Source organism: Acomys russatus, chromosome 26 (genome assembly GCF_903995435.1).
Source record: "Acomys russatus chromosome 26, mAcoRus1.1, whole genome shotgun sequence".
Classification (NCBI taxonomy): Eukaryota; Metazoa; Chordata; class Mammalia; order Rodentia; family Muridae; genus Acomys; species Acomys russatus.
This window is the reverse complement of record NC_067162.1, coordinates 17,841,281-17,868,629: the sequence shown is the minus strand read 5'-3', so window position 1 is coordinate 17,868,629 and position 27,349 is coordinate 17,841,281.

The window sequence follows — 27,349 nt, the reverse complement described above, 5'->3', positions numbered from 1 at the left end:
AATACAAAAGTAGGGAGAAGGGGGGACACGGGAGGGGCAGAGAGGGTAAGGGAGGGGATGGAAGGAAAGGGAGGTGATTGGAGAGAAGACGAAGGTATAGAAAAGGATGGGAGGAGAGAAGGGGCTGGAGAGATGGCCTGGAAGTTAAGGGCCCTAACTGCTCTTCTGGTAGGTCCTGAGTTCAATTCCCAGCAACCACATCGTGGCTCACAACCGTCTATAATAAGATCTGATGATCTCTTTTGGCCTGCAGGCATACATGCAGGCAAAATATTGTATAATAAATCTTTTAAAAAAGAAGAAAAGGATGGGAGGAGAATAGAAGGGAGAAGGGATGAAAAGGGAAGGGCGAGGGAGTCTGTTTCTGGGCTCCTTGGATCTGCGCTGGCGGCAGGCAACACACTGAAAGCAAAGGCTTGGGTTTTGCATGATTGCCAACTCCCTAGCTCCTCTGCATAAAGACCACAGCCAGGTTAATCTCTACAAGGCTGAGACACACAGACTCATGCTGAGTCCACTTGACCCCTCAAACTTGTTGAGGGTCTATCCAAAGCTCTACCCGCTGTCACGCAGCTGACCACAGGCCCTGCCAGTGGACTCCATTTGTGCTCGCTGTGGTAGCTTGAGCAGCCTTCATGCACACAACCAAGTCAGCAATGCTCCAAAAGATGATGCTCTCTGACACCACCAGTGGAAAATTCCATACCTGTTCTCATGACACGCGGGGCACAGTCAGAGAGCAGATGTGCTACAAAGGTCCCACAGCTACCTTCAGGCAGTGTGCACAAGGTAGGTCTAAAACAGAAAGGGACTCACTCAGACTTGGGTTTCATCCATAAGATGTCTCATTACAGATGCATGAAAAGTATCCCAAACTCTGAACTCTGAAATGTTTCTCGTCCCAAGCATTTCAGATAAGTCCTGTCTGTCAATCTTCCTGGGCGGCGGTGGTGATTTTACTCCCAGCACTCGGGAGGCAGAAGCAGGCTGATCTTTTGAATTCAAGGCCAGTGTGCTCTACAGAGTGAATTCCAAGACAGCCAAGGATACACAGAGAAACCGTGTCTCAAAAAAAAAAAAAAGTCCTATCATCCATATACACCACTGAGGTGTCTGTAGTTGTCACATGCTGTCATTTTGGTCATAGAAAACTGACAGTTGTTACAAGGTTATCGATGGACCCTGATCTCCTGGTTTCAAATCCTGCTTCTCTCATCCATCTGTGAGATCTTAGACACTGATGTTTAAATTCCTGATGCCTCCCTCGGGTTCTTCAAACCAAAAATGGAAGGTTGTCAGCGGAAATTTTAAGTGAATAAATACCAGCGTGTTTACGTCAGCACCTGGCGCATGCTTCCTGCTGAAAAAAAAGTATTTGCCATTAAAATGCTATCTGCAAATTGACTATGAGTCCATTTTCCCCTTATTCAGGACCTTGTCTAGATAGTTCCTACCCACCCATCATGACGAGGGAGGGATCTTTCCAAATTTCAGCCCCCAGGGGTGTTACCTCTGGCCAAGCTTTTCACTGAGCCCAGGGTGGCTTAAACACCATGAGAAGACCCTGCCCCCACCGAACCCTGTTTAATCCCCAGTCTCCTCCTCTCCCAGGCATCAGTGCACCCCTCTCATACTACAACAATGAGAGCCACTCTCCCTGTGTCACACCAAGGCTGAGAATGCCTCTGGTAATGTATCCCTGAGTGTTTGTGACACCCCCCCCCCTTGTAACCCTAGGAAACTGAAGAGTGGCTTGTCTGGGGTCACCCTACTAATAAGCAGTAGAGGGAGGAATCACAGTCTGTCCTGCTCCCCTAGTTCCGATGACGACGTGAGCCAGGCTGCTCTGAGGCAAAGCAGGATAGAGACTCCTTCTTCACAAGCTCCCTTTGCAATCTGTCTTTGGCATCAGGCCAGGGCCCCATTTGGGCCACACACTCCAGAAGGGATGGGAGAGTAGGGTTTCCCATGATTAAAGACTTAACTAAACCATAGCTAGGAAGCCTTACTCCAGAAAGTACAACGAGACTGGAGGGGCAGTAGATGATTATGGAGAGCAGCGATCGCCTGGCTGAAGGTAGCAGTGCCTTGCCCGGCCCCACACCCCTACCCAGGCCTTAGGCTGTTCTGTGACACCTTGCAGCTTAACACAGACTAGGTGATCATTAAGATGACACTTAAATATCACCTACTGTGTGCCAGGCATCTTCCTTCAGGTCACACCAGATACCGGCAGTGTCCCTGTTCCCCAGATGAGAAACGGAGGCTCAGCAACGGTAGAATGCTTGATTGACTGAGCCGGATTCAGTCAAGATTAGAAAGTCTAGGCTCTACAAGCCACACTCAAAACTACTGCACTGCTACCCCTCAAGGCAGCTGAAGAAAGTTCAAGAAGGGTTCCATTCTGGGTCCTTCTGTGGGGCCCCTGAACAGAGGAGTCAGATGAATGGATGGGTCACTACAGGTCCCCAGGGCCCACTTCTCTTCTTTTGGATACAAAGATGGCGATTCCTTGTCTTTGTGACTTTTGAACTGGAAACAGGCTCAAGTCACCAGATACCTCTTCCCCAGGCCTTGGCAGCCTGGAGCAGGGACAGCCCCTGGCCTGAGGTGGAGCTTCCCCTGCCTGAAAATTATGGCTGCCGATGCCTTGGAGTCTACCTGCCCTCTCTCCCGCTTCACCCTGCCCCCACCCAGCTCTGGCTTCTGCCCCCACCTACCTGTGTTGGTTATAATGTATGTGTGAAAAATACGCCTTGAGGCTCGAAGCCAATGGTATCTGGGGCTATTTGTTAGCACACCCCGTTCTCAACTGTCGTGACTGGTGCAGGTTGGGCAGAGTGAGAAAGGAAGGAATGTCAGGTCAGGCATACTTCAGGGGATTCCTGCGGTAGGGAGTGAGAAGGTGCAGCATCTTCAGAAACCAGAGTCTTGTCACCTCAGTTTCAACGGGAATGTGCACTCCTCCTTCTGTGCAAGGGCAGAGAGCTTTTTCCAATTTGAATGAAGCACAATTCAAATGCTAAGATCAGAGGTGAAATTAGCCACACACACACACACACACACACACACCATGACCACATGGCCCTTCTTCAGGCCAGGTTGAAATTCAAGAGCCTCTCACTGTTTCCATGGTCACTGGCTGGGGTAGAGGTTGATCTGGCTGTGACCTTGCCATCCCTTGGGAGGCAACTGCACATCCTGGCACGCTCTAGCATCCTTCACCTACCAAGACCAGGGCCCCACCTTGCATTTCATTTGGTGCCATCCAGCACCCCCACAATTCTCAGAGGGTATAAGGAGATGGCTAGAACACGCTGGACAAGGGTGCCAGTCTGAAAGGTCACAAAGACCTTACTAGAGGGACCAACACTTGGGCTGAGTACTTAAACAGATTTGAGGATTTCTAAGAGGAAGAAAAGTGTGTGTGTGTGTGTGTGTGTGTGTGTGTGTGTGTGTGTCTGTCTGTCTGTCTGTCTATCTGCCTATGTGTTTATCTGTGTTTGTGTGTGTATCTGTGTGTCTGTTGTGTTTTGCTTGGTTTTGGTTGCTTGGGTTTGGTTTGGTTTGGTTTGGTTTGATTTGGTTTGGTTGAGACAGGATGTGGTGGTTTGAAGGAGAATGGCCCTCCTAGGCTCATATATTTGCCTGTTTGCTCCCAAATTAGTGGAACTGTTTGGGAAGGATTAGGAAACATGGGCTCGTTGGAGGAGGTGTGTTACTAGGAGTGAGCTTTGAGGTTTTAAAGCCCATGCCAGGTCTAATCTCTCTCTCTCTCTCTCTCTCTCTCTCTCTCTCTCTCTCTCTCTCTCTCTCTCTCTCTCTCTCTCTCTCTCAGCTATCGCTACAGGGCCGTGCCAGTCTGCTTCCCACCATGATGATCATGGACTCACCCTCTGAAACTGTAAGCAAGGGCCCAGTGAATGCTTTCTTTCTTAAGAGTTGCCTTGGTCATGGTGTCACAGCAATAGAATAGTAACGAAGACAGAGGTTTTCACTATGTAGCTCTGGCTTGCTTGGAACTTGCTATGTAGACCAGGCTAGCCTCAAACTCATAGAGATCTGCCTAGGTTTGCCTCTCAAATACTGGTAATTAAGGGTGTACCTAGCAAGTGTAGGTATTCATGGAAGTTAGGGCTGCTGTGATCTGCAGCTCTCGGTCAAACACAACTAGACTCCTAGGAGCTTAGATGGACAAGGACTAACTTTAATGTCTGTAGTCAGCCTTCAATCCTCCCCCTGGTCAGTCCTGTATTGTCGTCAGAACCTTGGAATATAATGTAGATTTGTCACCTAAGAATCCAGGCATTTTTCACCCCAGGGAGTATGGGACCTGCCTTTGTGCCCACAGCAGTTCTAGGGCTACCACAAGACAAGGTGACAACTTCAGAATCTCCTGGCTGAACAAGAAGGAGGCCTCCATCAGATAAGGAGTCCTGATCAGCTCGGTAAGAAGGGAAAGCAGGCCCAGACAAAGGGCCGAGGAAGCAAACCGATGTCTTTGGTGCTCAGTGGGGACAGGTCCAGCACCTAGTTCTAGGCCTCAAGTACCTGTAAGAATGTTCGGACACTGGCTTTCCACTCCCCAGTCTTGAAGGTCCAGCACAGTGATTTTTGCCTGTCCACATTCTGCTGTTTTCTTGCTGTTTCTCCTTGCTTGACTTGATGTCTTTTGAAGGGAGCTTCAAGCAATGTGGAAGTCCAGATGCTCTTTCTTTCAGGGCTTGGAATAGAACCCACAGACTTAAATGTCCCAGGTTACCCCTCAGCCACTGAGCCGCATTGCAAGCCTACAAGTTGACCTGGATACAAGACCTGTGAAGAGTCAACATAATTTCTCTTCTTCTCTTGAAAATAATGGTTCTATAAAGGTCCAGTTGGATGACGTTTCCATCCAAAACCTCTGCACAGGGAGCTTGTTCTTTGTTTTTATTGGGGTCATTTACACAGAACACAAGACTGGTCCCCATGACCGGTTTTTAATCCATGGTTGGTGACTGTCTGTCTGTCTGTCTGTTTGTTTTCTTTTCTTTTCTCCCAGCAATGGGCATCAGACCCATGACCTCCCACAGGCTAGACAAGCACTCCACTGCTGAGCAGAAACCCTCCCCAGCACTCTTCAGTCTACTTCGCCATCCTGAGAACCTATCACCAGCAACCATCTAGAACCTCTCCCACTCTTCTCAGCTGAAATTCCACAGCCATGATCCAGTGGCACCCACCCCACCCTTGCTGTCCCAGTCCCTGGAAGCCACCACTACACCTTCTGTCCCTGTGATTCTTAGGTTTAAAGGGAAATTGGAGTGAATCAAAGAAGTGTTTAGGACATATTAGTACCAAGCTGAGACCAGTGTTTTCATATGGTTTTGACAGACATAGAATGAAAAAAAAAAAACAAAAACAAAAAAAGGCCATTTTGCTCTATGGGACTTGGTGCCCCCACACCATGACCGGCTAACCCCTTAGCATGTGTCTCTTAAGTTGCAGATGCCCCACTGGTGTCCTTAGGTTTCCCTCTCTAAACTGATTTTTTGGCTCCACGCAGGTGGCAACATCTGAATTAAGGCACGGTGGTACAAAGGTGGAGCGGGATCTCTTTTTTATGCTCTCAGCGGTGCTGAGAGAGAAATGGCTCCCACTTGATTGAAGAGGGTGTGATATATCTCAGCAGGACAGTGATATCTCCAAAGTGACACGATTATCCCACGCCAGGGCTGGTGGCTCTGACTTCAAGCCTCTTCCCTTTCAACGCCACCACGCAGATGACTTCCCTAAGGCAACCAGAAGCAAAGCCCAGCAACATCCACAAAGACGCAGCTCTGCTACTCTCTAAATGCAGTCCACGCTCAGCAAGCAGACTCCTAACAAGCTAATCAAAATAAATCGGGATGGCGTATGCCTGGGTAAACGCTCTTTCCAGTGCATAAATGGCCCTGTCCTTTTTTTTTTTTTTTTTTTTTCCGAGTGGGCCCTTTAATGAATGCACAGAAGACACCGGCCATCAAGAGGCTGTGCCCCTCTGCTCATCTCAAGGAGCCCACGCAGCTCCTTTCCAGGCCTTTGCACAGCAAACGACTGTGCATACTCGCCAAGCATTTGGGTAGGTCTGCCCCCACAGGATGCAGATACAGAGAGATTTGACACACACAAAGCACCCCCTCCCACCTGAGTGCCCTGATTGCTGATGGGCTGCCAGCATCCTCTCTGGATTGCTTGCCTTCGACTTGTGTGTTTGTTTAAACATCAGCCAGGTAGAGACCTTTGTTAAGGATCTCCCAAGATGCCAAGACTGGAAATGTCTCCCTGAATTCCACCCCACTTGATAGCCGGTTCAGTGTTTGTGGTGGCTCCCTGCTCCCTGGCTGGTCTCCATTAATACAAAGCTGAAAGGGAGCCATATGCATTAGGTTCACACATTAGTAGGAGTCCTCTGCATTTTCTGGCTGGGGGGATGCAGCCAGGTACCTGGCCTGATGCTCACTGCACACTTTCGCTTTGGTGCTATAGTGTAGAATGGTTTGAATGTGCTGCCTCCAAAACATCCTGTATTCAAACACAGTCATCTCTAGGAATCCCAATGGAGTGTTCCCAGAGCCCACCACTCCCACATTCCAAAATCTATGACTGCTACAGCCTCTCATATGAAACAATACAGTGTTTGCATGTAACCCATGACCGTCCTCCAATAGGCATTGCTTTTAATACCTTGTACTCCTGTATGTGCCAGGGAACACAAGATGTACTGCTGCGTTATGTGTGGAAAACTGAGAGGAAAAGGGGTGCTCACCATGTCCAGCACATGAGAAACAGGTTCTCAAATATTGTTGGTTTGGGGCTACCTGAATCCACCATGGAGGTGGAAGCCTGGTTGTTCCTCAGAAACTATTTTGAGTCACTTTAGTAGCTGGGGAGATGGCTCAGAGGTTAAGAGGCCTTGCTGCTCTTTCAGAAGACCTGGGTTTGGTTCCTACCACCCACAAGGTAGCTTACAACCAATTGCAGGAGATTTGACACTGTCTTCTGACTTCAGTGGGCATGCACATGGTGCATGTGTGTGTGCACATAGAACATATATGTATATATGCAAAACACCAATACACATAAAATGAAATAAATAAATCTAATATAAATACTATATTTATAATATAATCTAAAATAAGTAATTGTAAAAGAACGTAATTATTTCCTTTTTTCCTTAATTTTTTTTATGTTTTGTTTTATTTTGTTTTGTTTTCAAGGCAGGCTTTCTCTTTGTTGCCTTGGTTGTCCTGGAACTCCCTCTGTAGACCAGGCTGGCCTCAAACTCAGACATCCACTTGCCTCTGCCTCCACAGTGTTGGCATTAAAGGCGTGCACCACCACCACCCAGCTAGTTTTCTTAATTTTTAAAGTTTTGCTTTCACCTGCTTCTTTTGTATCTGAGTACGTGTGCCTGTCTTAGGGGAAGGGCATGACAAGCCTCATCATGCATGAGCTTAGACTTACAGGAAAGGCTGTGGGAGCCAGTTCTCTCCCCCTACCATGTCAACCTAGGAATTGAACTCAGGTCATCAGGCTTGGCGGCAAGCTATCCCTCTCGCTGGCCCTTGATTATGTTCTTATTAAAGAAAATCCCTCATTGCTTCTTCTCTTATTTGGGGGCAGAGTTTTTCTTACTATAATGAGGATGTAGTGACTTTAGATCGAGGACTTGTTCAGGCTCAGAGCCAGCTGTTGAGAAGAGCCAGGCTCTTGGCCAACCTGTAGGAAGATCATCAGCAGGTGGCTTTAGTCCTTGGGAGGTTCCAGGTCCAAGTCTGAAGGCTCAGGGTGCCTGGCATAGATGAAGAATGACATTAATGCCTATGGGTATCCGAGATAGAGTCTCCCTCACACATATCCCTCATTTTAGAGACTGGAGCAGCCATAAAACTGTGGCCTCGACGTAAGGAGCAGGGACCCAGGCTGAGGTCTCTTTCTAGTGACGTGAGAATGAAAAGAGAAACCGTTGCAAGCCCTGGGTTAGCTTGCTGGTACCCTGACTTGCCGAAGCCATGGGGGTCTCTGTGGAAGCCTTTCCCATCAGCCACCTGCCACTCATGCTGCCTAGGAGCTCTTTGCTCTTCAAGGCTGTGTGTCTTAACACACTGTCCAGCATCAGCTGGACAGTTGCTTTCCCAGATTCCTTTGCAGCCAGAGCCAGTCAGGTGACTTTAATTTGACCAATGACACATTAGAGGACAGGTGCTGGCTAGTTTCCAGCCCAAAAAAAGTCTAAGCTGCTCTCTGTTCTGTCCTCTGTTCACCTGCCATTGATCTCACAGCCTTTTTTTTTTTTTTTTTTTTTTTTTTTTGTGCCAGTCTTTCAAAAGCATAAAAAAAAAAAAAAAAGAAAGAAAGAAAAAAGCCAGCATATGAAGAAAGTATGGCAAGAACACGGAAGAAGCCTTGGTCAGCCAATGGGAACCGTAAGGCCTTCTCCAGACTGGTGGATACAGTGAGCACCTACACTGTCTCCACTTACTGGCTGGCCTTACGTTACATCCCACTATTTCTAGGCATTGCCAGTTGTCCTGCCTGCAGCTTCAGGAAGAGCCACAGCCAGCAGAAATCCCAAGGGAACTAATCAATATCCTTTAAGACAATTCCTTCACAACTCAATTGTTCCAACACAACAGCTTCAAAAGCCAGAGACATCCCCAGCCTGGGCATCTGCACAGGTGAGCACACTCCAGGCATCTGTGTGGGAAGCTGACCTCCCGTCTCCCACTGCCTGCCCTATTATCTCCCATCCAGCAACACTGGAGAGATGCTTGACCCTCCCTGTGCCTTTGGGTATTGGGGTATCTCCTTTAAAAAAAATCCTTGACCAGCACCTTCTCTGGGGACAGCACAGATCGGATGGATCCCCTATTTAACTCACTGGTTTCACAAGTCCCCACCATCATCTAGCTAGCTCCTGCTGGATTTCTGAACCCCACTTTTTGTTCCTTGCATGTGCACCTCTGAACCCAGATCTCCCGGATGTCTTCCAGCCACTTGGACACCATTCTCTGACCCCCATGGTGGTTCACAAATGATGTCCTCTGCCTGCGACAGTGACTCCCTGCCTCTTCCTGGAAACTCTGCTGGACCCTAGATTGCAAAAGCACAATCGCGCGCACGCGCGCACACACACACACACACACACACACACACACACACACACACGGGGCCAGCATGGAGGGATCTGCTCTTAAAGTCCCTTTACCTGTTGCGCATTTGCCTCCCACTGCTCTGTGAGCTAACCAAGGGGACAGGCTGGATTCACAGGGCTCTTCTTTACGCCTCCACCACCTAGCAGACCTAACCTAAAGGAAACGGTCTTCAGCTGTGCAACTTGTTAAAAAAGAAATACAGAGAGCTTAGCTCCCAGCACATGGTAAACTCAGAGAAACAACTTCAGAGAAAACCCACAGGCAGTGGTTCAGAGCTTTGCCCTCCACCCCACGGAAGAGCCATCCTGCCTGGGAGTAAACTCTAGCTGGGCCACTTAGCAGCAATGTGACCCTAGGCAAGCCGCCTAACCTCCAAGGCTCCGTTTCCTTGCCTACAAATGAGAATCTGAGTAATAACAATTTGATTGGTTGGTGTGAGAATTAGATAAAATGATTTAAAAAAAAAAAACAACAACACATAGTGGTAGCTCCTGTGTGTGTGTGTGTGTGTTCATGTGTGTGCATATGTATGTGTATGTGTATGAGTGTATATGTGTGTGTGCATGTGTATGTGTGTGTGTGTGTGCACATGTTACTGAGGATGGTGCTCCAGACCTTGAGCATGGAGGGACCTGCCTCTGAGCTACATCTCCAACCATATTTTGAGTCAAGATCTTCCTATGCAATCAAGACTAGCCTTGAACTTGGGACCCTTCTTCCACACACCTCCTCAGTGCTGAGATGACAAGTCCTTGCTAACACTAGCTATTGTCCTCATACCCATTGTTGGAGCTATCACCGTACTGGAGACACTCGGAATGCGACCTGGAAACACGCACTCTCACTTTGGAGTAGGCTATTCAGGTTTGCCCACCTTGACACTCTGCCTCTCCCCCCACCCACCCCCAATGCTTGCTCTAACAGTCTCCTCCATGGTCAGCAGTGCTGCCTAGGCAAAGCTTGTCCTCTGACTGCTCCCCGGCTCTCCTTCCCAGCTACCAGCGGTCACACACACACTCGCTTGATTGATAAAGTCCCTATCTGGTCATTTACGATCTGGCTGCTATAGAGGCAACTCCTGCCAGCTCGAAAAGCAATTAATCTGCAAACAAGCTGGGCAGCAGCAGGCCTGAGCATTTCAGTCTCGGGCCGGGCCACTCCGGAGAGCAGACAAGACTGCAGCCGGCTATTTATTGTACATTTTAATTAAGTGCTTGTTAACGACAGTTATTTTAACAGTCATAAAATTACTGTTGTAATGCATTTTGTTGGAGGGAGAATGGAGGGGCCTCAGGATTTTATGAAAGCAACCACAGATTGCCTTCACTTTAAATCAAAGAATAAATTCTGAAGAGGAGGGCCGGTGCTGTGGTCCGGGCCCAGACGCTAATGGTTATTTAATGCGCTCATCAGTGTTTGTAAGTCCTGAGCATACGGCGTGGACACAACAGCCCTCCAAACCTCTTTAACACTTATTTGAGATGACAGGAAAAATGAAACCATTTGTGCTTTCAATGGAAAAGCAATCATTGGTACATTATATTCGCCTTGCCCTATCAAGCTAATGCATGGTAAAAGTGTCACCAAATGTATTTAAGGGCCTGATGGACTGTTAACGTTGGATTCCTGGTACTGGACTGATTAATAAAAATCTTCAATTTGTATGTAAATGCAGTGAGGCCTCATATCACCGGCATACCTGCACTCTCAGAAAATAATAAACTGAAGCTTAATGCTGCAATTACCAGCATTTATGGAACTCTTAAAGTGGTTGGTGGTGGACATAGAGAGAAGCCAGAGATAGGTGCGGCTTTCCTGCAGGACCCAAGGGCTTCTCCCAGGGGACAGCACTGGCAGCACTGGTAACACCACATGGTGGTACCCTGCGCATAACCAAAGAGTAAGCCAAGTGCTGTGTTGAGGGATGATAACTCAAGTTGTTGCCAGCATGGGCTGACATTGCAAACTCTGATTCAGAGGAACCCCACTGAGCAGTCCTACAACCTGCTGGATGAAACCTTGTAATGACAACAAGACCCACTACACACCTACGGAAACCTTCTATCTTGGTGCGAGTGACAACATCTTTAAGACACTGTGTTGCTGTGTGTCTAGCCCAGGGCTAAGAACAGCTTTAAATATTATCTCATTCCTTATGATGTCAGAGAGTGGCTCACTACTTACTAAATCCATTTCCTTTTCCTCTTGGTCACACAGCTAAACTATATTTCCCAGACTCCCTTGCAGTTAACAGTATAGCCATTTGAGTTGGTTTGGCTGACCAAGATAGACACCAAGATGAGATTAGACACTAGATACACAGGGGTTTTAAGCAATAGAGAGCAGCTGGCCATCCAACGGCTACAGGAGCAGAGGATGAAGAAAAGAGGCAAGAGCATGGATTCTCAGACAGCGCCGTTCTTCCAAGAAAGTGTCTGCCAGGCTAACAGGAAGTCTTTAAGCCTTTGCCCATTGGCAGTCACTGCTCTTGCCCCAATGAGCCTGGCTACATGTACCCAGTCAGCGTTCCAACACACAAGAAGAATGTGTTCACACTCCGGGAACACGATGGGGTGGGATAGCAGGAGACCAGAGAGGCACAGCAGCATGTCTGCTCATGTCTACACCAGTGGCTGAGGGCTGGCTTCTAAGATGTAGACAGAATTAACATATGTTCCTTCTAGCCTTGACCCCTACAATGTCCCATGGACTGTCCTTGCCATGCTTACCATCCTCAGCTCAAGGCACACACAATCCATACTTATGGACTAGGGAAAAAAAAAAAAAACAAGAGTTGGAAAAGGTCCCATCCACTGCTTGAAGACATGCTACCACCTTGAAAGACCACTGTTTAAGTGTGTGTGTAGGGGGCAGGGGGAGAGGGAGTGGGCTTCCATTACAGCAAGCCATTGCCATTGAGGGCCTTTTTCTATTATAGCAGCTAAGCCTTAGCCAGCTGACATCCTATCAGCAGACAGCAAGTGTTCAGATCTCCGTTTCCCAAGAGCAGAACCCAGATAGATCAGCAGCTCTGCCAGTTGTATGGACTTCCTTGGATCAGTCACGTTCTTTTTGTTTCTTGTCCCCAGACTTTCCTGACACTTTAGGGGCCCCTTTGGCCAGTGGGAAGCCTACTTCACCAGGCATGAGTATTCCAAGTACAATTTTTAAAAAAAGCCAAACATCTGTGTGGACACAGATGTAATAATGCTTTTCTTTTGTCCCACATATACAGTAGGAAATACATTCTGTCATCAACCCTTCGTGGCTTCTCCCACCCTCTTTGTCCCTTCTTCCCAGCATCCTTCCATATCTTCATCTCTCTTCTGGGCATCTGCTCCTGGGCCCCTTGCAAAGAAATTCCCTCTGCCTAAGTATCCACTTCGAGCAGTGGCCAGCTCAAACAAGGTTTGAATCTAAAGCAATCACAGTCGTCACTGGCCAAGAGGTCTGAATGAGGGCTTCAAGCAAAGAATAGAAATCACTTGGCAGAGAGAAATGGGACGGGGGACATTGGAAAGACAGGGAGAAAAATGAAGCCTAAAGAGGAGGAGAAGGAAGCGAGGGGGAGTGGGGGGGGTTGAATCTCCATTTGGTGGCTAGCTCAATGCGTCTCCGACTTTCTAAGGTACAAATTGTCTTACTTTCCTCCAGATTCCAATCAAGGCTGCAAGCAGCTCCTGCTCAGGGTCTCTCATCTCCCATTCCTGCGTGTGGGGTGGGGGGATGTAGGGGGGGCGAAGGGGTGGTGGAGAGGGATGGGGCTGGGGGAGGGGGGCAGGGGGCTAAAAATCTTCCTCTCAAAGGACGTCTCTCAGCAGGCCTTAACCAGTCAGCTAGGAAAAGAAAAGCCACTCAGCCACACCTAACACAAGGGTTGTCTCCCCCTCAGGCATCTTGGACCAGGACACTTGTGTGTGCTTTGGGAACAAAAAGAAAAGAAAAGAAGAAGAAGAAGAAGAAGAAGAAGAAGAAGAAGAAGAAGAAGAAGAAGAAGAAGAAGAAGAAGAAGAAGAAGGAAAGAGAGAGAGAAAAAAAAAGCAAGACAGAGCCTTGTGTGCCTGCCAACCCCACCCCTACACCCAAGCCAATAGAGCAACAACAAAAGCAGTTTGCTAATGACAAAATATGACCCTTGCATGAATCTATTTCAAAGGTCCAACTGCTCTGGCCACTTCTGACCGCACTTCCTCTTCCTGCAGGAAGACAAGGAAACAGCTATGTTGGTTGTGTGCCTTGCCCAGCAGAACATCCACTTCTACTGCTGCTCACTGGCTTCTTGGACACCCCCACGCATGGCCAGGGCCTAAGTGACAATGTTGATGATCTTGGTGCCCATAGTCCACAGAACAGCAGCAAAACATTCGGGTGCATCTGCGTGTATCTGTGTGTGTGTGTGTGTGTGTGTGTGTGTGTGTGTGTGTGTGTGTGTGTGCGTGTCTGTGTGTCTGTGTGTCTGTGTGTGTATCTATGTGTGTGTGTGTGCATGCAAGCATGTGCATGCCTGTGTGTGATGTTGTAGGTACGTGACATATGTATACTTTTGGTGTGAATGTGTACACACATACACGTAGTCACACATGAACCTGTTGCCTGCGAATGTGCAAAGTGCTACGTGTGCATATGGGGGCCAGAGATTGACAATAGGTACCTCTCCTCGGCTGCCTTCCCTCTTCTATTTTTTTTAAGAGAGTGTCTCTCCTTGACTTAAAGTTCATTGATTCAGCTAGGCTGCTGGTCAGCCCGTGCCACAGGGATCCATTTGTAGCTGCCCCTGTTCCGAACTACCAGGCGCTAGGGCGATGGGAGCACATTGTTCTTATCCAGGTTCGTCTGTGAGTCCTGGAGATTCAAACACGGGTCCTGATGCTCTCTCATGGCTGGTGCTTCACTGACTGAGCCATCTCCCTAGCCTGAGGGAAACACTTTTCAATATTATTTAATGAATGGTAAACTATCACACTGAAAGCACCCCTCTTCAGTGCCTGCTTATTTTAAGCATGCCATTCAGCACTAAGTATGTACCTTGCTGCGCATCACCACCCAGAACCCTTTTCACCTTACAAACCCAAAACGACACCCAGAAGCCATTCCTTATTTCAGTAGCCAAGGCACCACCTGGCTGCTTCCTCTACCTGTGGCTGTGAAGACCTTAAGTGCCCCCACATTAAGTGTAATGGCACAGTGCAGGAGTTTGTGTCCTCGGGTTCACCTGAGCCATGGCGTTCATCAGAATCTATCTGTTCTGTTTATCTAATCACCCTTGCTCTCTTACTGCTATGCTTGTGAGTGTGCAAACGCCTCTTCAAGACTCTGCTCTCAGTAGCAAGGAAGGAATATTTGTAAGCCCAAGTGGCCCCTCACTAGCCTGGGAGTAGGGAGGGGGAGAGGCAGGGCTGTGGTTACCAACTTGGATTTTGTAATCTTACTGGACTGGTTTTAAATCTTGATTTCACCTCTCGCTGCTCTACTTAGGCAGAGCCATGAACGCTTGTGGGGCCCTTGTCACATTCCAATGGGCCCTTCAAACTCCTTCACACAGGATTGGCGCGCATGGCGCTCACTGCAATTCTCCAAGGTAGGTGCCATTACTCACCCTGTTTTACAGAGGAAGTCCAACTGTTTATCTGGATTCAAATGAGAGACATAGGCAAGATTTCAATGCAGACGACCTTGTCCCAGAGCCTATATGACTAGAATGAATGGAGTGACAGTTAACATTGCCTGAGTCAAACCTGGCCCTGATACAGCATCCGGGTAGAAAGTTGACTCCCTGGGTCCTAGCTACTGTCCTAGGAGGTAAGTGTATTTACTGCCTTTCTCTGCTTTCTTCCCTCAGAGGCTGCACTCCCTAATTGTCCCATGGTGTGCCAAATGTCACAGAAGGAAGGAGAAGAGGACCCAGAATTGCTAATTCTGGCTTTTCACTAGCCTTGCCCCAGTCTGCTCTCTGGGCCGGTGATCTCTGTATGAATCCGTTTGTAAAGAATGAGGAAGGGCTATGGGCAAAAACCTTTCCCAGGCTCCAGTCCTTCCAGTGACTCTGCTCACCCCGAGCAGAAATTCCAAGGACATCTGGCAGCGAGGCAATCAAGGGAGACCCCCGTGGCGAGGAGGAAGAGGAAGCTGGTGGAGGCTGGACCGGAGTGTGCGCCTGGGGCAGCCACAGGAAATGGGAGAAGGAAAAGGGGTGTGGAGGGAAAAACATCTCTCTAGAGACAAATGTCACCCACCTTAAAGCCCTCTGATGGTCACAAGGGCTAATGATTATAAACAGTTTCAACTTTAGACTCTCGTCTTCTGAAAACAGCAGTCAGAGTAAGGCTGGACCACATGGGGCTCGGCTTGTACGTCGGGTTAAGCCACTTGAGAAGTATGGATTTTTTTTGACTGTGTGGTTTAAGCTGGACGTGGTGTTACAAGCCTCCAGTGCCAGCACTCACAAGACCAAGGCAGGAGGGTCACAAAGCCAGCCTGGGATACATAGTGAGACCCTGCCTCAAAAACAATGTGGTTTTGTTGTTGTATTTTCTTTTCTTTCTTGTTTTCTTTTTTCTGTCTCTGTCTCTCTCTCCTCTCTCTCTCTCTCTCTCTCTCTCTCTCTCTCTCTCTCTCTCTCTCTTGTCTCTGCTCTCTCTGTGTCTCACCTGTGCTCTGTTTGCCTCTGCCTCTCACTCTCAATGGTCACTCTCTATCTTATCGTCTCTCTCTCTCTCGATAGCGCTCTCTTTCTCTATCCTCTCTCTCTCTGGTCTCTCGTGTCTCCCTCTGTATCTGTTTGCCTTCCCTGCCCATCTATTCTCCCGTCTCTCTCTCGCTCTCTCTCTCTCTCTTCTCTCTTCTCTTCTCTCTCTCTCTCTCTCTCTCTCTTCTCTCTGGTGTCTCCTGTCTCTTGTTGCCTCTGCCTCTATCTCCCTGTCTCTCTCTCTCTCTCTCTCTCTCTCTCTCTCTCTCTCTCTCTCTCTCTCCCTCTCATTTGTATGTGCCAAGCCAAACCCCATGACAGACAGATATTTCTCATCTTTGGCTTCCTGTCACAGACTCAGAAGCCCATCAGAGCTGCTAAAATCAGGGATGGAGCTGGCTAAACACATCTCGTTCATATTCTATCTCTCCTTTCTCCTCTCACTTCTCTCCTCTCCCCCCATGGTCTCACTATGCATGTAGCCTATATTCATGTTAAAGTCATTCAAATGTATGGCAATGCTCTTCCTTCAGTTTCCTGCATGCTGAGGTGATAGGCATGGGCCACGAAGTCTGGTTTTCTTTGTTTCTCCTTGTAGAAGCCACATGGGACAACACCCTTATAAGAGAGGCCGAGGCTGCCTGTAGGGTGTCTGTCTGCAGCCTCTAACCTCCTCAGATCCTGTGTTCTGGGCTTCTCCTACTTCTGCTTTCCCTCCTCATGTTCTCAAGGCCCTCCTCTCCTGCTGCCCCAATCCCCTCAGCCCTCACTCAGAGAATGCTACAACTCCAATGGGACATGTCCTCATGAGCTGGACACATGGATGCCAAGGGACTGCTCAGACGTTATCCACACAGAAAGGGGGTAGAGCCTGGATCCAGGCATCTTGACTTCACAGTCCTGACTGTGGCTCTGAACCCCTCCGCTCACTGGCCTTTTCCTGTCCCTCCATGACTCCAACCACCGAGCTTCATGAAGCAGGTGCACAAAGTCCCTCAGGGAGATAGGGGTGGGGAAGGTTGGGGGTGTGGGGAGTTGTTCATCAAGACAACTCTGGGCACACACTCTCTGCGTCTGGGAATAGCTTTTGTCTGTGTGAGCATCTACCAGACACAGGCAATGGGAGGGAGGCAGAATCTCCCTTCCTACCCCCGGTGTACCCTTGTTCCTGAGTACCACATGCCAGGGCCTGCAGCCACTGCACACATGTGTTCCCTCAGCTGCGTGACTTTGGAGACAGAGAGCAAGCCTCCAATGAAATCTTTCCTCACACTCAAAAAGCAGATCAATAAATGGCTGCCTCAGAAGGAATTGAAAAACAACTACCTGAGGTGGCCTTCCATTGGCCACTCAGACCATGGGCAAACAAATGACTTTGAGGGTCTGAGAGAGTACCAGGACATGGAAGGTAGAGATGGGAGAATCACAAGTGATGGACAAACCTGGTCCATAAAGTAAGACCCAGGCTAGAGAGTGAGACTCAGTCTCTAAAGAGTGACAACAGATGTTACTTGGGGGTTTTAACTAAACTGGCTGAGCAGTGGTCAGACACGGCCTAAGACCATATGACAGATCTGAGTTATTAAGCCCATGTCCTGGTTCAGACTCCCCACAACAGACCCTGTAAGGAGATCTTGGGGACAGTGAGCTTACGTGGGGGAGGAAGGAGGAGTCCCAGAAAACACTAACTCAAGTAAAGACAGGAAGTAAAGGCAATGGGGTAACAGTGAGTGGATTACCACTGAGGATAAGGGCCTAAGAGCCCCCCAGAGCCCCCCAACTCTAAAGAGCCCTGTAGAATTAGATTCAGAGTCAACGCATAGAGAGACACGAAAGCAGAGCTGCTATTCAAAACGATCCACTCTCCATCTTCTAACTAAAGGCCTGAACATGAAGGGGAAGTGCCCAGTCTCCATCTTCAAATAACTACGGGGTGGCTTGCCTATGCTGTGCTCACTAAACACACTCACCCCTTGCTGACAACTGCCTGCATGCAAAGAATCATGGTCTTTGGGGAGGGGGGGGTTGTGTTCTTGGGAATAGTAGTGAAAGATGTAGGATGTGGCCCCGGTAGATTACATCTCCAGCTCTCAGCAGTAGTTTCCCCGGGTTTTGGCTGATTGTGGTGACAGATCATCAAAGCACAGCCCCAGATGACCCAGGGTCACAGCTTGATGACCCGACCCAGGGTCATAACCCCATCCGACTCACCAGAGCCAATCCAGCTGGGGCCTGGACTGAAGAGATTTGAAGTGCAAGGGCCCAGCACATGAACACCCTCTCCTGGTAAGTGTTCTTCCTTCCTTCCTCTGGTTTGCACAATAGAGAAAGTCTGATGTCATTAATCACCAGCCCCGCCTCCTCCACCCCCCACCCCACCCCACCCCACCATCTTCAACTTCCCAACAGGGCTAGCCAGAAGCATCACATGTCCTACAGCTCCCTTAACTCAAAACCCAAGACACATAATCCAGCCATAAGCAAGCATTAAAATAAGCGTGCAGGCTCAACCACTCCTGGAGACAACCATTCTTGACCACTATTTCTAAGTCAATAAACGGGCACCATGACAACCTCTCTGAGTACCTGCAGCAGCACCTACAAGCCCTACATGAGCCTTCTCGGTTCTTAGGAATACTCTGGAGATAACTTTTAAAATTGGTTCATCCTTGTACAGTCGTTGGAGAATTTGTAGGCTCAGAAAGAGCAGGGGCTGGCTGGTCTGTCACAGAGCTGGTTGTGCTCAGAATGTTCTTTCAGAGTTTGCTCACCAAGTGGATGAGCTCTTCACCTCACACGAAGAACTCTGGCTCTTGAGAGGCTAGAGTCACTCTTGTCAGGAAGAAACCATTCATCTCTAATTTAAGCTGAGTTTTGGGTTTGTTGTTTGTTTGTTTGTTTTCTCAAAGCTCAGACACGATGTCACAGAACCCCATAGTCTGAGCTCTCAGCTCTCTTTGAAGGAACAGGATGACCTGCTGAAATAAAAGAAAATTGTAGAGGTGCTTAAGCAGACCCCACAGATAAGCCCCTGGTGGGTCTCCCTGGCCCTGCCTTTTCCTGAGACCAAGTGACTTGTGCTACCTTCCTTTGGGTGGTAAGAAAGAGAAATAAATCACTTGAGAAACGCCCAACTTCCATTTCATTGCCCAACACTGGCATTCAATGTCCCGTTAACTGTGGGGCCATAACTACAGATGCTAAACGCAGCACAAGTCCCAGGGTCAGCAGGAGTGAGTGACCACTGAAAGGCGCAAGACAGGATGTGTTCAGCAGCACTAGTGAAAGCTCCCAAATGCCCATCCAGGGTAAACACTGCAAACAACACTGTGAGGCAGGAGAAGTGAGAGGTCTCCAGCTCCTGCCACCATCATGCAGGAAGATTACACACACACACACACACACACACACACACACACACACACACACACCACAGAAGCAAAAGAATGTACAATGCACCTGTGGCTCCCATTTCCACAAAGTGCAAAACTGGGCTGTGGGATGACAAGGTGAATGGAAAGACGAGCAGGGGCTACCCAGAAGCTACCTCTTCCCTTTGTCTGGTCAACGTGGGTTCTGTTTGTACGAATCTTATGTTACATGCTTTGGGTATATGCACTTCATTGACAGGAAGGTTCTTACATAAGAAACCTTAAACTTTCCTGGAAATACAAAGCAAAACAAAATCAAAACCTGAATGTCCCGCAAAACACAAATTACATGCATCAGGAAAGCACAGTGATAAAACTGCAGGCTTCCCAGGTTCCAGACTGTGAACCCTGACACTCACTTTCAGCGGTGTGACCTCCCGCTGAGGTAACCACTATCAGTGCTTTGCTTGTTTCATCTCACTTTGTTTGTTGCTGTCTATGAAACAGAAGAAGCAACTGTCCCTGCTCTGTTGGGTTGTTGGGGCTTTAAATGAGGTAATATTTATAAGGCACTTAAAACCACACCTGGAGCAGAGTGAGTGATAGGTGCCTCTTAACTTTTATGAATGGGAACATGGTGACGGAGACACTTCTACATCCATTCATAATAATAACGGGAGAGACGGTCTTAAACGTAAGTTAACTACACACTTACCAAGGGCCTAATTATCCAGGCATCTAATTCTCCTCATAGCATTTTATACATGGAGAATCCGAGACACAGAGCGGCCAAGACACTTGCTCGCCAGTCCCCAGAGAGGCGCTGAGCTGGGAAGTGCCAGTGTGTCCTCACCCTTCCTCACAGCCCACATCCAGAGTCATGGTGGCATGGGGAAAACACTGGATGCTTAAAAGAATGTTCACTGGTACCCATGAGCCACTGAGACCACCTGCCCCTCCCCATCAAAATTTGGGCTTAGTGACAGAAAGATGTCAAAGTTCCTATAGTAGGGCTCTAGAGAGGGGTAAATGGGATGTGGGAGAAGAGGGGGGAGCTGCCAATGATGTTTTTCTGGAGAAAATCCTGGGATGTAGATGTCATGAGCTGGCATCATTCTGTAAGAGCCAAACTTTGATGTTCTGCTTTTGTTTTTCTCAAAGTCATAAGGAATTATGGGAAATGTGATGCAAAGCCCACACGTTTCCCAGCATGCCAGCCTGTGTGTCTACTGGGCAGCTTGACTTCTCTACTACTTTGAAACAGCTGGAAATATGGCAGACTTGTTCCCAGTGATTAAAGTGGGGTTTCCCAAAAGAACTCTTCCAAATTCAAAACCTTGGACTCTTGAAGAAAATAACAACGAAAAGCAAACCAAACAGCCTCCATTCCCTTACACATATGCATTGTGAGGCTTTGTCCTGGACCTTTCTCTTTGGGTTTTAAAGGTGTGAGGCAAGGGCAGCCTTTGCTGCTTTGAACAGGTCTGTCTGCTCCTATCTAGCTGAGGCACAGGGAAGCCCAACCCCCACCACACATATCACCCCGTGTGTGTGCTGGCTTGAACTTGACACAAGCTAGTGACATTCAGGAAGAAGGAATGTTTACTGAGAAAATGTCCTCCCAGACTGACCCATGAACAACAAGTGCTACATTTTCTTCATTAATGACTAGTGTAAGAGGGCCAGCTTATTGCTGCCAGTGCCACCCTTGAGAGGTGATCTTGGTTTCTATAAGAGAGCAAGCTGAACAAGCCACAAGGAGCAAGCCGACAGGAAGCACTCCTCTCCCGTTTTGCATCAGTTCCTGCCTTGAGTTCCTGCCTTGACTTCCTTGGGTGATAGACAACAAGGCTGTAAGATGAAACAACCCTTTGCTCCTCAAGTTGCTTTTGGTTATAATGTTTCATCACAGCAATAGAGACCCTAACTAAGATCTTGGTTATAAACAATGATGCTATATCCACCACAGGAGCCTGGCTAGATCCACCTCATGTGCATTCACTAGCCTGGTGCCAAATGAGACCTGGAGCCTCTTCCCGAAATGTACTGAAAGTCTTCACAATGGTGCAAATGAAGATGAAGCCAAGTGCAAGAAATTTCCAAGGGAGGGCGCAGGGCACAGCTGCCATAGTTTGCTTTCCATTGCTGTCATGAAACGCCATGACCAAATGCAATCTGGGAAGGAAAGGGTTTGCACTGTTTATAATTCCACAACACAGCTCATCACTGAGAGAAGCCAACACAGGAACCCAATCAGGGCAGGAACCTGGAGGCAGGAACTGAAGAGAAGCCACAGAGAAACACTGCTTGCCATCTTGCGCCTCATAGTTTACTCAGCCTGCTTTCTTATACATCCCAGGACCACCTGCCTGGGGTGGCACCATGGACAGTGGGAAGACCCCTTTCCACATCAGTCACTAATAAGGAAAATACCTCCATAGACTTGCCTATAGGCCAGTCTGGCTGAGACCTTGTCTTAAAGCTTTCCTTTTCTCAGATATGTCTAGGTTTATGTGAGGTTGACCAAAACCAACCAGCACAACAGGTCACATGATCAGGAAGCCAGTCCAGGGCTATACACAGGATCGACTGCAGAGGCCCAGGACCTCGTAGCTACCTAGTCAATACACTGAATACAGACCCTAGAACCCACTTGATGCTCCATCAACAGATGAATCCAGGATCTTGTGAGTGTCCAGTCAACCCACACAATGTATATCTTACTATCACCTTGCCCTCTGACTGTGTGCTTTGGACCCAGGAATCTGAATGTTGTGCCATTCGTGAGGACTTATGATGGGTAGACATTACCCTTCCTACTCCTTGCTATGTCAGCTCAGTACCACTTGCCTGCTAGAGGGCAGGACGCTTCACTGTCACAGAGGAGGCAACTGAGGGGCAGAGAGCTGCACCAGGCTAAAGGCCACACACCTAGGAAGACATGCTTCTGGAATTCAAGGCAGGAGGGCCTGGGCAGAAGCCTGCTACTGAGTTAGGGTGGGATGTCCTTAGGAAATCCAAACGTCCCTCTGAGGCCATGACCAGTTCTTGTTCCTTGTAGCCTCCTTGGCCCCTGGCCACCCCCAAGAGGTGTGACCCTTCAACAGAGATGTCTGACCTTATTGCATCACCCGCACTTCCTAGTATGATTTACGGTCAGGGTGGGAAGCCTGGATGGAGGGACAGATAGCAAGAGGTGAGGCATGTGCCCTGGGGCAACCTGCAAAGACTCAGTCAGTGGCAGTGTGACCATTTAGAGGAGACGCATAGCTAAGAAGCCCCCACCCCATGCCCCCACTGACACCCTTTAGTTACCAGATTATTGTGGCAGAGAAGAGGCTGGAACACTCTGGACCCAGGGAGAGGCGTGATCACACTCAGACAACTACAGAAAAGCATGCCCTCACCCCTAATGTCCTTCTCAAGGTCACAGACATCTCCACTGTGTTGCCAAGAGCACCCTGCTCACTCCAGGCTCACACTTACGTCCGTGAACACTGGCCCATCACGGCATGCGTGAAACGAGACCGCACTGGAAGAGACAGCGCTGCAGAATGAGGGCAGCACTCAGAAATGTAATGGAGACGTGTACACAGTAGGCCTTTAGTTAATGCTGATCACAAGGAACTCAAGAAAAATGAGGAATTCTGTTCCTCAGGGGATGGGGGCAGCATTGCTCTGGCTTTGGACTTCATTGTGTCAATGATTAACAAGTTTTCCCTCCAAGGGCTAAGTGGCAAATACCCAAGTTTGTGGACTCTATAGTCTCTTCATGCAGCTGCCACCAGCAGCTCTGCGGCTCAGGTCGTACAGAAAGAGCTGAGACAATAAACACATGCACCAATGGGTATTGTTAGCTTCCAATAAAACTTTATTTACAGCCGGGGGCAGGGGTGGGTGGTGGTGGTGGTTTACACTCACCTTTAATCCAAGGCAAAGGCAGATGTCTCTCTGTGAGTTTAAGGCCAGCCTGCTCTACAGAGCTAGTTCCATGATAGCCAGGGCTACATAGAGAAACCCTGCCTTGAAAAAGCCAAAAACAAACAGACAAACAAAAAACTTTATTTACAAAACTCAATGAATGAAGGTTTAGGGACCGTGATCTACTACTGCCTTCACACAAGCACTTATTATGTCACAGTTTTTGTGAGTCAAGACTCTCTCATGAAAAAACAACAACTACAACAACAACAACAAAAAAAACCAAGAAAGATAAAAGAAGAAAGAAAGAAAGAAAGAAAGAAAGAAAGAAAAGAAGAAGAAAGAAGAAAGAAAGAAAGAACCTAGCAGGGTGAGACCTAGTCTCTTGGCTAGTAGCTCTCAGGAACTTGCAGTTAAGTGAGCAACGAAAGCCATGGGCACCTCAAACCCAAGAAGGGCTGGGGAGCCCAGTGGGATTACAGGCATGCACCACCCCACCTAGCCCAGGAACCCACATGGTGCGTAGACCACCCCACAGTGCTACCTGCTTTCCGTGTCATCCAAAACATCAGCTTGGGAAGCCAGAAGCTCTTCCCACAACCCACATGCAGGGTTAGCATCTCCCTGGTTTAACAGAAGCCAATTCTGAGCCTTTTGTAATAAAGCAGAGAAAAGAGAAACACAAGGAATGAATAACACTTTTAAAGTAAAAGTGACCCCACTTACGATGAGACAGATTTATAGGGACTGGGGAGGTGGCTTAGCCAAGACAGTGCTGGGCAGCCAAGCAAAGGGATTGAGTGCAATCCTCCGATCCCAGGGCATAATGATCCGGTCATGTTGGTACAGGACTCTAATCTCTCAGCACTTGGGAAGTGGAGACAAGTGGGTCCCTGAATTCACTAGCCAACTACCCTACTAAGCCCCAGGCCAGATATTCTGTCTCAAAAATAAGGGTAGATGGGGCCTGAATAACACCCAAATCTCTCTGCCTCTGTCTCTGTCTCTGTCTTTCTGTCTCTCTCCGTCTCTATCTCTCTGTCTGTCTGTCTCTCTCTCTCTCTGTCTCTGACACACACACACACACACACACACACACACACACACACACACACACCTGTCCCTGTAATATAGCCTTAAAACTCAAAGTGTAAAGCAGCCCTCAGATAGCAAAGTTCAGCATAATGAGCATGGATCCCGTCTTTTTTGTTTGTTCTCAGTTATCTTCCAAAGAATCACATTTCACTATAGCACGTTTTTTTCCCCCAGACAGGATTTTTTCTGTGTAGCCTCGAGTGTCCTGGACTTGCTTTGTAGACCAAGCTGGCCTCGAACTCACAGAGATCCACCTGTTTCTGCCTCCCTGAGGGCTGGGATTACAGGCATGACCAACAGCGCTAGGCAACTATAGCATATTTTAAACAGATTATCCCACACCCTTTCTGCCTTGTGCCCTCCCACCCCCAGCAGCCTCTTTTCTACTTTAAAGTCACAAGCCCACCATCCCTTTTCCAAGACCAGCCTTGTGTGGCTAGTAATGAGGTTGAGTGGTAGAGTGCTTGCCAGGAGGCTCTGGGTTGGATCCTCCTGAAAAGAAGGAAGAGGAAGGAAGTAGTAGAAGGGGAGAGAAGGGAGGAAAATTGGATGGGGAAGAAGAGAGAGGTGGGGGCTGAGAGTTCATATTGAATCGCCAGTGTTTTAAATAAGGGCAACAGGAAGGTGGCAGAGAACTATTGTGTTCCCTAACTGATCCTCTGTGGGGCTCAGTGGGGTGGGTTCTGCAACAAAGGCTGCTGGGCTGATGGGAAATGGTATGGGAAAATGGTCCCCAGGGAGTGAGCTGGGCACCTGAGAGAACCACACTGGCTGAATCCTGCCACAGGATGTAGCCTCTACTGGAACCTTCCCAGGCACCTGTGGCAGAAACCTCTGAAAACTTGGCCCCAAGAGTGAAGGGGACAATTGTCTGGTGACTTCTTTCCTTTGTTGCCAGCTGGGTGTTACGCATCTGCAGGTGACACATGTGGGAGTGTCCTGCCAGCACAAGAAGACAGAGGATGCAGTGGTGTCATCAGCTTGGACCTGCCTCCACCTTGCAGGATTGGTACAAGAGCTAAAGGGAGCAGGGTGACACAAAGATGTACACAAGTTTGGCCCTCCCTGAAGGAAGTCAGGCATCCCACCCTGTGAACTTCAAGCATAGCCCCATGATGGCTTTGACCAATTAAAGGCGACCAAAAGGAGCATGTTCACCTTCGAGCAGAAGCATCGACAGCCAGTGGTAAGGTTATCCTTTTCTTTCACAAGACAGCCAGAGAGTGACTTTGGGTAGATTGGAGTCACGGTCTCCCTCACGCAGAGGGAGGATGGCTATCATTAAGATCTGAGGCATATTTGTTGTTGCAGCCAGCTTCAGGCCAGACTAGCAGAGGGAGCAACCAAATCTACATAGAACTCTAAAACCATATAGAGTGACCACATCAAGTGGAAGTAAGCCTCAGGCCATCACCATGTGACCTCCGTGGTAAAAGGGCAAAAGTCCAGCTTAAGCAACGAATTAGCAAGCTGTAGGCTTGGGAGAGGGGTCTCTCACAATCACATGGTCTTTGTACCAACTCTCAGTAGATCAGGAGACATAGGGAGCCAGGCCCAGGACCAAACACCTCACACTGAACGTTACATGACAGGGGGAGATGAGTTTGTGGAACAGAAAGTGTGGGCCTGCCTGCCTTCTTCCTCTGTGGTTTGAGAGAATACTGGAGTCAAGATTCAGAAAGGAGGCCTTGGGGCTAAAGGGTCAGGTCTCCTAAATCCACTTTGCTCCTCAGATTGTTGACGTAAGCACATCCCCATGGTCACTGTGATGAACCTACTTACCTCTTCCAAGTTCAGCAGTGACTCTCAGTTAGCTCTCGAGGTTTAGTACATGCCAACTGAGGAAAGAAGATAAGCATCTGAAGTCCTGTCTCCACCATGGGCCCATTGCGCATGCTCTGCCTTTCGTTTAGAGCAACACTACACAATAGACGTATAACGTGAGCCAAAACCCACAATTTTAAACTTGTAACTACATTTAGTATTTATTAGTGTTTACTTTACACTTTGTTTGTTTTGGTTTCATTTTGTCTTTAGAGACAAGATTTCACACTTTAACATCTGTTGGCTGGGAACTCACTATATAAAGATCAAGCTGGCCTCATACTCAGTGATTCTCCTGTCTCTATCACAAAAGTACTGTGGTTGTATGCAGGTAAGACTATACCCAGGCTAGCAACCATATTTTAAAAGGTAAGAAGAGATAAAACATTGTGTGTGGGGGGAGTGTGTGTATGTTTGTGTGTGTGTGTGTGTGTGTGTGTGTGTGTACTTGAGTGTATTGTTTATGTGTTTGTGTGTGTGGTTACGTATGAGTGTGTGAGAGTCTATGTGTTTGTATGTTTGTGTATATGTGTGTTTGTGAGTGTATGTGTTTGTGTATGGTTTTGTGTGTATGTTTGTATATTGTATGAGTGTGTGTTTGTGTGAGTGTGTGTGTCAGTGAGTGTGTGTGTGTTCATGTGTATGTGTCAGTGAGTATGTGTGCACATGTGTTGGCTTATGGTATAAATGTATTCAGTGTTAAGGATGGGGCTCAGAGTCTATGCGTGCTAGATATTTGCGCTACCACCAATCTGCTTCATCAGGCCGATTCATTTTAATAACACATTTTTAAACCTAATATATGCAGAACAGCACCACTTGGACATGTGGTCAGCCATTTAGAGTCTAGCTCCCAGCCTTCCTTTCAGCACTTTTCTTTGAAGCCTGTTACGTGTTTTGCATTTAGCATATCCCTCAGTCTGGAAGACTACATCTCAGATGGCCAATGCCACCTGTGGCTAGTGATCACTCTATTATACAAAGCAACCCTAAAATGTGCATCCTCCAGAATTCTAACTGCTCTGTCTCAGCTAAAATGTCACCTTCTCACAAATGTATCCTCTGCCTCAGTCTCTAAAGACAGGGTCTAACCCTACCCTCTATCACATCACCCTGTCCACTGGGTCCCAGGGCTTCTGTCACTCATGGCCTCTGGGTCTGAGGAGAAAGAATCCTTTCTTGCCTCTTGCTGCTGTCTGCCTCCCTTAACTGGTGGTTGCTTGCCTTGGTCTCTGTCTCCACTGGGTCCTGACCTCTGCCTTCCATCTCTTCATAAA